This window comes from Lolium rigidum, chromosome 4, assembly GCF_022539505.1.
Source record: "Lolium rigidum isolate FL_2022 chromosome 4, APGP_CSIRO_Lrig_0.1, whole genome shotgun sequence".
Lineage (NCBI taxonomy): Eukaryota > Viridiplantae > Streptophyta > Magnoliopsida > Poales > Poaceae > Lolium > Lolium rigidum.
In genome coordinates, this window is record NC_061511.1 from 158,675,772 (window position 1) to 158,687,360 (window position 11,589).

Sequence of the window (11,589 nt, forward strand, 5' to 3'; positions counted from 1 at the left end):
TAGTTGTTGTTGTTGTTGTTGTGTCTGGGCTTGAAACTCAAGCTGGTATTAGGCTTGTTACTAACAAACCTCTTAGGCTCAAACTTGGCCTTTTTCCGCTTCTCCTCCTGCAATTGCTTGAAATCATCTTCCAGAGTGATGGCTGCATCCACCAACTCTTGAAACTCGTCGCTCTCATCATACGGAGCTGAACCTTGAACTGGGGACTTAACCCCCTCGAAATCTCTTTTTCTTCTTGTCCTCGGTGTTGACTTCTTCAACAGCGTACCGGGACAGTTTAGAGAACTCCCTGACATAAGTCAGGATTGCCTTGTCCTTCTGCTCGAGACTTTCAAATTCTCGACGCTTCAGCTCCACTATACTTTCAGGGACATTGGATTCCCTGAACTTCCTCGTGAATTCCTCCCAGGTAAATACCTTTCCAGCCGGATAAACGGCTACAATATTGTCCCACCATGATGCGGCAGGTCCACATAGCAGATGGGTAGCATAACGAACCTTCTCTTGGTCGTTACATCCAACGGTGTTGAGCTTTCGCTCAGTATCCATCAGCCAATCTTCCGCGTCCATTGGCTCGGGCGCGTATGCAAAAGATATAGGCTTAGTGTTTTGGAAGTCTGCTAATGTGACTCCCGGGTTCTCAGGTCTCTCCACCCTGTTTTGCTGCAACAAATCCTGAAAGAATTTGTTCTGCTGCTCCAGTGTTACCCACTGTCGCTCCTCTACCAGCTGCATGAACTGGATAAAGTTTTGCTGCGTCATGGGTGGTGGTGGTGGTGGAAACTGATCTCTGGCTGCACCCTCAGCCTCTTCCTTTTGTTTGGCTTCGCGCTCCATGCGCTGCGCTTCGGTCTCCTCTCCTAACGCTCCCAACATAACCCCCTAGTTCTGCAACACAAGATGATACTCATAATTACTCCATGCGCAAGTTTTCTGAGCTCAACATTGTGCACAGAACTAGTCACGCAATGGAAATCAAGAAGCAAATCCAAATCATACAAAACATATACCATAAATTTACATACTTAAGTGGTCTTATTACAATAATCAAGTCGATGTGAGTATGCAAACTCACTTATTAAAGTATATATACAAATTTCTACAAAATATTACACTCTACAATACACGTGGTACTTGTGTATTGTAGCTTTGCTTCTCTTGGTAGTCTCTAGACGATCTTCACTCCTGATACATTCCAGGCTTCCATCCGGTCGAACGTGTTGTTCTCCTGACAAAACCTGGAACATAAGGTCTCCCCGTTGGCTGGTAGTCGGAATCCGATGATGATCCTAGGGCGAAATCAGTGTTCACGAACTGATCATTCAGTGCGTCATAATCCACCCATCGGGTGTACTCTCCTGTAGCCACACCATAAGGGTTACCAAAACTCATACCCGACTCAACTTGTGTCGGATATCCTCCATCCACTCCTTCATTACTAGGATAGCTCTGGTTCTGGGTTGTTGCGTCATCATTCATCTCCCCATCATAATACTCAGTAGTACTATGGGTTCCAGTATCATATCCCCAACGCCAACCCCTGGAATTCTCGATAGGAGTCTCGGAACGCTGCTTGTTTCCGGATTCCTCTCCGCCCTCGTATCCCCCATAGGAACTACCCAGGTAGTTCCCGAGTGTAGCGAGTGTGGTTTCACGTGCAAGTGGATCAATACTGATGTAGTCACCAGCTGAATAAACTGGTGTGTGCACCACATTCTCCATAGTTTCTTTCCCCCTACTCTCCTCCTTGGGTTCAGTGAATTCCTCAAGCATCGTATCAATTGCTCCTATCAGATGATGGTTCAACTGAAAGAGTAATGATATGAAGTTGCGGCTATTATCCATATATTTTGCCGCTGCTATGGGTTTGCGTTTAGCATATTTGTAGTGGTTGAGCATGGGATCTTCTTCCTCTGGATTATGAGGAATATGGGAGAACTCAGAATCCATAAGCTCCTTCGTCTTATGTTCCCGTATGTCGGTTATGGCTCTCATAACAGCTATATGGTAAGCTGTATTGGTTGTCCTTGCTTCCCCAGTGGCATGACTACGCTCATTCCCAAAGATTCGGGAAGTCGCAGTCCTACCCTGCACTTGGCCAATACCGGACCATCATAGAACATGTATTTCTTTACTGGAATCTGGGGATCGCACCCAAATTCCAGTAACATGGCTCGTAGGATATCTGCAAGTCCTCCTTGGTACTCGTTCAGTGTGGAATCCATAACTTTCACGTTTCTTCCCGGTCGTGAACTTGCCATGTTGTCTGTAGAAATAGAAAGATTATAAGATTAGTAATAATGCATCATAATAGAGATAATAAAGAATTATCGCACTAAAAGATATGATTGTTGTATTCTCAATTGAATATACACCATATTTTTAGAGAATTCTTTATTAGTCCTATTTGACTCCTAACGTTTAGTCCCATTTACTAGGTTCCAACCTAAGGTCAAAGCTTTTGCTCTGATACCAACTGTGGTGACCCTGCATACCACTGCATGTTGTAGTATGCCAGTCGTTGATATAATATTCACGAAGTACCATTCCGCAAATATTACATCCCTCGAGTAGTACAACGAGAACATAGCAGGGTCCATAACTCATTCATTGATTATTACAACTATCATACACATGTCATCTTGGAGCCCCTCTTGGGTCCTAAGAGGAATACTCCTGGGTTCGAGGCGAACCCAACTTATCTTACAATACCAGAGTCTCATTAAACTAAAAATTTATTTCATCGAGCAGCTAAATACTAAGAGTTCGGGCTGCTCGATTACTACTACTATCGGTTATCTCTAGGCTTGATCTCCTCCGGAAGCCTCCCCGGATCCGTAGACTATGAGATAGTCTACGCCTTCAACTCCTCCTGAGAGGTCTGGTTCCTCATAGCCGATGATCTCGGCTCCTTCATTGCTGTCGTAGTCCTCCTCCAGACGATTCAGACAATCTAAGCATGGGATTTAAGAGTGGTATGAGTACGAGCGTACTCAACAAGTTCATTATAGATAAGAGGTGTTTAATGCACTAGCTACGATATTAGACCAGAAAGCCTAATACCAATGCAAGTTTTGATAAACATTTCTTCAAGAGATTGCTTTTATTTCAAAGAGCTATGTCCGTCAGCCTTCACCGGTTTACTAGAACTTCATGGAGCTCCTTTCCGATCGCGTTCACGGTTCCTCAATCCCGGAACAGGGAGTGACAGTCACGATTCTTTACACTCTGCGAGAGGTGTGTTGCTTTACCCATAAGAGATCTTAACCTTGGTGCCAACCGGGCAGCTTTCCCGTCCACACTTCCTTCGGTGTGAGGCCCGGTATAAGGTCTAGCCAATCATGTTCCTCCGCTACCTCGAACACCCACCCTTTGTTGCATGCCCCGACCCTGGGTCCACGTCGGTCCCATTATTCCCGTAGATTTCAAGGTGGACCCCGACCACGACAACAGATGCTTGGGCTCTACCATACACTCCTACGCCGGTAGCTGCAACCCATCCTAGACCGCAATACCGTGGGGACTTAGGACTCCCCAGCCTCACCATCTTGCTCCTTCGGGCGACAAGTGTACTACGGACTATGCCGTGGGGACTTAGGACTCCCCAGCCTCACCACCTTGCCCCCTTGGATTACAAGTGTACTACGGTAAAGCGCATCCGTTGATGAACGAGAGGTGGAAACACTTTCGACTACTCCGTCCCACTCCGCATCTTATGGTTAACACGGGTATTACGGCACAAGAATCATTGGCGACATTTGTTGTTTAATCCTAGATGGATATAAACCCGTGCAATGGAACCTCCACCATATCAACACAATCCATGGTTCCATTGCCCACCACATAATCATATTCATAGTTATGAAAATAGTGGTTTTGATTTTTATGCAATAGTGATAACCATAATACTTTGCAAGTAATTTGATAGAAATACTCAAATGGCATGAGCAAGTGATGAACTTGCTCGAACACCGCAAAGTTTTGCAGGTTGGAAGGTGTGGATCGACCCTTGTCCTCTGTTTCTGAAAATAGCATCATTGTCCGATAAGGGCAATGGTTAAAGAGGCAATTATGCATGATTCCATTTTTAGGGTTTGTTCCCCCCTTCCGATGTCGTTATTATTTCATGTAAGAGGTTAATACTAAGAATAATTTTGGGATACTTGATTTAAAGTAAAATACAACCTTGAAATGTTGTCAAGGTGTTTTTAAAGTCCAAATGCATTAATGGACTTATTTTCATTATTGAAAATAATTTGTGTGATTTAAATCATTATTTAAATCATCAAATGAAGACTTATTCTTCTTTGTCTTCAAAAATTCTTTTTGATATTTTATTTAGATAGAGAATTTTATGCTGATTAATGTTCATATTTTTACTTATTTTTTTAGAGCTGTATTTTATTTTATAAAATTCTTGGAAATTCTCATTTAAATGGGTATTTTGGAAATGTCCAAAATACCCCTCGGACCCACCTGTCAGGCGGCCGAGCTGGTTAGATTGGACCAGCCCAGTGGGCTCGGTCCAACCGACCCAGTCGCTTCGTCGTCCCCCCTCACTCTCGAACCCTAATCCCCTACTCGCTCTGGCGACGCGCGCGTCGCCGCCCCCTTTGCCGAATTGTTCCGGCCGACTCCGGCCATCGCCGCCGGCGAGATGCGGCGCATCTGATCCGCCGTTCGACGGCGCTTCAGATCCACCGCGCCGATCTGTACTTCGCCGCTTCCTCGACGCATCCCCATCGCCTCTGCTCGCCTGCCGTGGTGTGCTGCGGCGAGTTCGTCGCCGCCGACGCTCCTGGTGCCGAGGCCGTGTGCCTCGCCGTGCCTGCGCTGGAGCCTCCGTGCTTCGGCGACCGCCTGGCTTGGCCATGGCTTGGCGCTGCCGTGGCCAGGCTGTGCCGCCGTACCGCCATGGTGACGCCATAGTGCTCCGCTACAGGTATGTGCGCCGCCATCCTTTTCCTTCTTCCTTCTCTATCGCTAGTTCATCCTCCTCTCTCGTTCTCTTCTCCCTTGCGTACGGCTCGACTACCGGCCTCATTCCCCATGTGGAGATGTTGGCCGTGCCGATGCGGCTAGCTGCGGCTTGCTAGCTTGTGCGCTCGTCGCTATGCTTGTGTGACTGTGCTGCTGCTTGTGCATCTGCCATGGTTCTAGCTTCTGTTGTCTGTGTCTTGTTCTTGCTCAATTGCTTACTGTTGCAACTCATGAACCATTGCTTATGAGCATGCTGTGGTGCTCTGTGTAATTTTAGTGACTCCTGCTGATTCTCTGTATAATATTCCTTTCCTGTATATGCCATGGATTGCCCTTGGCTTGATCATTCTGTGATGATCCTTGCCTTTGGCAAGTGCCAGTGCTCCAGATGTGCTATAGTATGTGCTCTAATTCCTGGACATGCTCAATTGAGCCTAACTATTGCATTAACAACTCCATCACTTGATGGAGTGCTTCTGGATACAATTATAAAGCTCTATTCACCTATCTGTGATGCAATTGTTCAATTATATGGTTAATTTAATTATCTGGGCCTTGTGATGATACTATGCTTGGCTATAGTGATCTGTAGCAAAAGTAAATGATGCTTTGATGATCAACTGATCATTACTTGCTTGTGAGCTAGTGTGTGCTCCTCTCTGTGACTCACTGGTGTTCACCAGTGCTGTTTGTGCTTCATACAGGCTTAACCTGGTGTGTACTGTTGTTGGCTTAAGCAAGCTGCTTGTTGCTTGCGGTGATCCATTGGATCACCGCAAAGCCCTGGTGCTTTGATTTGTTTGTTTAGTTCAATTATCCGTATTTGCCCGAATTATACCGAAGTGGATAAGTGATGTGAGCTGCTTTGCGGTTGTGATCATCCAATTAATTATGACAGGGCTAGATGGATGCCAACACTCGGTTGTGTACCCTAGCCCTCTACTCGAATCCAAATGGATAATGATGTGTGGGTTCTTGTGTCTGGCTGTAGGTTGAGGTAGCCCCGGCAGCACTCGTGATGTCTGTCAAGGGTAGCTCCCTTCTTCGTGGCTTGCTCTTGTTGGTAATTGCTTGCCGGATTTGAACAACTCGCTCACTCGGCTTGATCCAATACTTGGACTTCCAGTGGCTTTTGATGTTGAGAAATTATATAGACAAAGATTTGTCTCGTAGTCCGATGGCCTAGCTAGGCTGTAGGTGCTTAGTGTGTGGGTTAGGCTAACTATGAATTCATTCTTGGCTGGATTCCTTTAGTTATGCACCGATTTGCATAATCGATGTTCCCATAGGATGATTACCTAGTGGTCTTACCCATATTTGCTTGCACCAACCGGCTTTGTAGCCGGATGATGACACAAACGAGGTATTCTACCCTTCATGTGCTCTGTGATGCATTGTATGCTTATTTATGAGCAAAACTTGGTTTTGCTCAGAGTTGATTTGGTTTATACCTCACTCCGGCTCCTAGAAATAGTGTGTTGGTGTAGAGGTTTTGCTTCGGTGGTTTGCTTGACTTGCCCTGCTCCTCCTTGTGGCTTGTGATTCTTGGTTTGGTTCGGTGGTGAGTTTGGACGCATTGAACAACGACTGGCTGTTCTTCTTGTTCTAGCTGTTCTTGGTGTTCTTGGTGACTTACCCTGTTGCTTGTCGATGGCTGAACAAGTGACTAGGGTTTTGGCTGTGAAAAGTATTTATATGGCCAGCCATTGCATCTCTGGTCGACAGCACCACCTTCCCCTTTGGGTGACTCACTGTGTGTGTGTGCTGCATGCACACAACCCTGTGAGCAGGCTGTGTGTGTTGTACAGCATGCACACATGCAGTGTGAGCTGCCTGTGTGTGTGTGTGTGCACCTGATACTCTGAACTTGGCTTGGAGATGATCAGCTCGGCAGAGCTGATCCATATCCCCAATTTTTCCATTCTTTCTAACCTGCCAAGTGGCTATGCCACTTGGCTTAATTCTTGTCTTGCTTTGTTTTGTGCAGGGAATCAACAATTGATCAAAGTGGATATGGAGTTCATCAAATCCAAGATCAAGTGAAGATGATCTTGTAGTATTTAGGATAGGATCCATCCTTGTACTTTTCTTTTTATTTTCTTTTATTTTCCAATTTCACCAATTCTTGTAATGTGTTGTAAAATTCATTTATTCCCATTATGAATAATGTAAAGACAATGTATCTTGTGTGTTAATCAATAAATCTCAAGGTTTTCTCTAATGAGCTTGTCTTATTGTTTAAATTATTCATAATGTGCTTTATGTATTATTTACTTAATGAATTTCCTCACAATTCAACTGTTTAGGGTAATTATTTAATATTTGAGTTTGAAATTCATAATCAACTTTGGTTTGAATTCAACCATGCTATTTAATTTAAAATTCAATCATGCAACTTATGTTTGATGCAAACTCTCCCCTCTCTTCTCGAAACCCTAGTTTAGTTAGAGAAGAGCAAGTTTGTCGCACTCTCGAAACCCTAACCCTGTAAGGTGTCGAGAGAGAAACTTGTTCCCCTTCAATGCAGTTTTTGTTAAAAAGCGCGAAATTTCCCCAGAATTTACTATGCAATGCACATCCCTTTCTAAAATCTACCCCTCGATCGTCTCTAAACCTGGGACATTACAAACATCCAAAAACATGCGTGCCTATTTTCGCTGCGAAAAAACAACACTCAATCGTCCTCCTCACCGGTGTCGCCGTGGTAGTGCCGGCGGAAGCGCGTCTCGTCGAACACCTTGACGCTCATATCCCCCTCGCCAAGGTAGGAGAATGTGAGCACGCAACCGGCTTCAAGGTCCTGGTAGCGCGCGAATTTGTCCCAGCCGGTGTGGAGGTACATCTTGCCGCGCCGGACTTCCACCGGCCACCGGCAGCAGTCGCATGCAGCCTCCCGCAGATGCCGCGAACTTCTCCCAGCCAGTGTGCAGCTCTGCCGCGGCCGCGACCACGACCACGGCCGCGACCTCGGCATCTACCTCTACCAGCCATGGCGTTGACTCTTGAGATGGTGGTGGCTAGGGTTGGGGAGTGAGGCGCTAGGGTTTGTGTGTGAGAGACGATGAGAGAGCGTCCCTTTTTATAGGCCAGAGGGAGGCGGGGGAGCGGCGGCGCTCATTAACACCGGCACGCAGAGCTAGGCGCGACGAGACGCTTCGCTGCACCTCTGCGGGAACTGCACCGTCGCTGCGCGCCAATAACTTCCGTCGCGAGGTAGGCGACGGTTATGTTAAACTTCAATGTGCCGCTGACGCGTCGGTCCCGCCACTCCTCGCCTCACTTTTCGTTGTGTCCAGCGCGTCCGGAGCGTCCCCTGTGTAGCGGGGACGGGCTCGAGGCGCCGCTGTATTGAGTCGCGCTGAACAAAAAGAGGCTTTGGGGCACGCGGCTGGGTTTTTTTGTTCGGCGCGTCACAATTTCCTTTGAGGGACGCTTTGGGAGAAGCGGCTGGAGATGCTCTTACATCGCTGCATCGCTCAATTAGGAATTTAGGATGTGAAGCTGAGTGTGCACTCCCGCGGTCTGCATTGCGGCCATCATATTTGCTGCACTTGACCCACTATTCAGTAACCCATCCATTGTACAGAGTACAGACTGAATGTTTTTCTTGCTGCCATACACCTACGCTAGCTCTGCTTGGTATTAAGCATCATACTAGTCATCAACCCGTGCATCGCACGGGCTACATATCCCACAAACGAATATACTAAAATTATTTTGTACAATAATCTGGCATGATTTAGTTGCGTCATCATATTGTCCTGCCCGGCATATTGATAATTACAATGGTGAACTTATAGAACAATGGATAATTTATTCTTATTTCGGTCTTATTTTGGCACGCCTAACTTGAATTGTGATCCATATTTTTGCCCTTAGTTAATTAAAGATTATGAATGGATGTAGATATTCTTGTAGAAAATACTTTTCCTTACTACATTACTAATTACAATTTGGCGCAACATGTACATTTTATGAAAACTTATGATTAGAGCAGAACAAATATTGTCCATGTTGTATCTGTAACTAATGAATGATTATATTTACTTACATCGTCCCATGGTTGAGTACAATAGTAGTAGTCTTCGGCAAGCTATGTGTCTCAGTTTGAAATGATCTTTCCTTTTTAAATTTTTTGGTAGGCAAAAGGCAAAGCCAAGTTGTGTTACTCCAAACTAAAACGGCAGACTGGTTACAACGCACAAAGGATAGTAACATGTAATTTTCAGCCTAGTTTATGTGATAATAGAGCAGGGAGAAAATTTAGTAGCTGTTAGTTCGAAAAACTAACTAAATTATGTTTGATCGCCATCATTTTGACCTGAAAGCTAGCATCAGTGTCGCTGTTACAGACGAGGAAAATATACAAATGTTTTTTTTTTGTAGAGAAATTAACAGATTAAGCCTTTAAAACACTAATAATTTCAGTACAAATTTGAGTAGGGAATATTCACAATCAGTGATAATAAGCTATTTTCACCAAGGGAAAATATATTAGAGACAAATAACAGAAGTTTGGAAAAAACAAATGCGCATCAAATGTAGGTCGAGAACTGTATGGCTTGAGATTTAGCCATTTTGAAAAGCATAGAGATAAGGAACTCATTACGTACTAAAGCAGTTGATCCGAGTATAACATGCAAACAATGGAAAGAGCGAACTGTCAAAATTGATCAGTTCATATGTGTAAGTACGTAGCGAATACTCGTATAGCAGTTTGTGGGCTGTGGCAATATTCCTGAAAGACACGGCGCAGAGCAATGTCAGTCCACCCTATGATTTATAATATGAACCAATCCTGGTAATTATCAATCATTTCATAGCACATGTAGGAATTAAATGGAGCACATTAGATGTACTCTCTCCATCCAGGAATAAGTGTACGTTCAAACAGTTTTAAATTTAACTAAATTTGTACACAAACATGGTAATTAACATATGTGATATCAAATTACTATATTATTGAACTACATGTCAAGATGCATGAATCTAGGGATATTAATCTAGTGTCATAAATGCTACTATTTTTTCTAAAAAATTGGTCAAAGTTTAACTTAACACATATCCAAATGTACACTTAATTACTTAATTAAGGACAGAGAGAGTATGTACGAAGAGCGAAGGACCTGCCGAATTCTTCTGATGCAGTTGCAGATAGTATATGATAGCTGGAGGGCTAAAGCAAGAAATATATTCTAAGAAAGTACTATTAATCTGGATATAAATTTGAAAAAAGAATGTTATGGAACTAACCTTCACTGATAAGATATGTCCTTGAACTGTAATTATTGTCCTTCCTGCTTGGATTTGCATCCGTATCTAGGCCTATTTTAGCATAGATACATTATCTAAAATAGTTGTACCACTTATTTCGAGACGGAGCGAATAGTTAACTCGAGAATGCATCCTTATATTTGAAACCAAAAGAGCCTTACAAAAAATATTGATATAAATTATGTTACCATGAAAATGTTTTCTTTTGCTACATATACTGGCAATACAATATGTTGCGCAAATAATATTTTCATATTCAAGGTGTGCAAATAAAATAAACCATAAATAAGATTTTTACTCCATTCGTCCCGATAAGGGTGTCGCAAATTTATCTAAATTTTGATTCTATTTAGAAAAATTTATGACATCTTTTTCGGAACGGATGGAGTAGTAAACTTTATGAGCATAGTTATTATTTTCTTTACATGAGGTTAATCTCTAGAATCTATGGTTTTGCACTTGCATCACACGGATGACATAGCTTACTGTTAAATATAACCAATCTAGTACCATGATGTATTCTCTAGAAACTATGGTTTTGCACTTGTATCGTATGAACTACATAGCTTACTGTTGAATATAACCAATCTAGTACCAATTCCAAGCACCAACTGCCTCCTTATATACCCACAACACAATAGAACGGATCCTACGTACCATGCACCAATTTTGATCATAACAGTTTTGACCTTAAGTGGAGGTATGCATCCGGTGAAGTGCTCAATAAATAATGGTTGTGCAGCTCATGAATTCGATTTGGAAGAGAAACCGGACTGCTTGCATGTGATTGGCGGTAATAATCTCAGCTCCATCCAGCGTTGCACCAGATATCCGGCACGTACGCCGCGTGACTGCTAGCGAGGAGCATGCATGTTCATATCAATCAGCTAGGTGGCCTCCTATGTTACACCGCCGTAACATAAATCAGTCGGAAGAAGTTGAGGAGATTCCCATGAAGGCTGGATCGAGTACGCTCGGCCGGATCGCACAGAAGGGGGATAATTAGATCGGTTTCTGTTACTTTTCTGTAGAAAGAGAAGAGTTACGTAGATGTAAACGAATTCTCGCGAAAACGGGACTCTGGCACCATCGGGCCGGTAGCAAGTCATACGTATATACATGCATGACCATAACTTGAATAGTTTAATAGATGTGCTACAATAACAAAAAAGTATCTCTGCTGATTTGATTAGCTCGATGAAACAAAACGCAATACTTACCTGTCCATATGTGCCTAGACGTACCTCATTACTCCATCCGCCCATATGTACATAGACTACTTAATTAGCACTGTCCAGATGCCGGTGGCACCCAGAAGGCAATGCTATGCCAGCT